The sequence below is a fragment of the Phoenix dactylifera genome, unplaced genomic scaffold (assembly GCF_009389715.1).
Source record: "Phoenix dactylifera cultivar Barhee BC4 unplaced genomic scaffold, palm_55x_up_171113_PBpolish2nd_filt_p 000526F, whole genome shotgun sequence".
NCBI classification, from domain to species: domain Eukaryota; kingdom Viridiplantae; phylum Streptophyta; class Magnoliopsida; order Arecales; family Arecaceae; genus Phoenix; species Phoenix dactylifera.
The window spans coordinates 1-768 of record NW_024067936.1 but is presented as its reverse complement, the minus strand read 5'-3'; the positions used below and the strand labels follow the sequence as shown (position 1 = coordinate 768).

Below are 768 nucleotides of genomic sequence, written 5' to 3'. Positions count from 1 at the left end.
CTAAAATAGGACCTGGATAGTTAATAAGACCAGGTGGGTCTCCCCCCCCCTCTCAAAAAGAGATCAACTCTTGTTTACTATTTCCCAGATTTTGCTGTATTCCAAGAGTTGGTTCCACTAATAGCATCTGCCTTGTGAAAACCTTCTAGAGAGACATTAGGTGCAGGAAGCTTGAACTAAGCAAAATTTAGAAAGCAGAAAGATCATGCACCTTTGACAGATATTGTAGCAATTTGCCTCCATGATCCTAGCATCAATTCTTTGGAAGCTCATATGAGAAGGCTAAGAAAGACAAACCACAACCACCATTGTAATGCCACATTGGCTAGTCATGCAAAAAAAATTTATACATATTGAACTTGACCTTTTTGCCCCAAAATGAACAAATTAGACAATCAAGACATGAGATAACACATCGTACCATCAAAATTTAGATTAACCTTCAACAAATAATTGTCACCTTTTCGTTAAGATGGGAAGAACTGCTCTGTCCCATAAATATCAGGATAATCACCAGGCACTTGCATTCCACAGTGAGTGACTCAACCTGCAGCCCTACCACTCGGAGTTTTTGAACACAGAGCTGAAACAAGCAAAAGAATTCAATATGTAGAACACACGGTGCAGAAGTTACATCCGATACATTTCAGGGAGTAGCTACATACCAAGCAACCATCATTGTATCTCTTTGAATCCTTCACTTGAATTGGTAGTTTCTCACTGTGGCATTTCACATCTTCATGCATGACCAGTCTAATCTCACTCTTC

The 768-nt window shown here is 39.5% G+C and overlaps 1 long non-coding RNA gene across 1 annotated transcript; it reads right to left on the bottom strand.

Annotated features, from left to right (window-relative positions):
- Positions 1 to 166: 166 nt before the first annotated feature.
- On the bottom strand, positions 167 to 768 carry LOC113463325. The gene is made up of 2 exons (XR_005508505.1): positions 666 to 768; positions 167 to 583 (listed from the first exon to the last, which is right to left on the bottom strand). It is a non-coding gene; the product is annotated as an uncharacterized LOC113463325 (long non-coding RNA).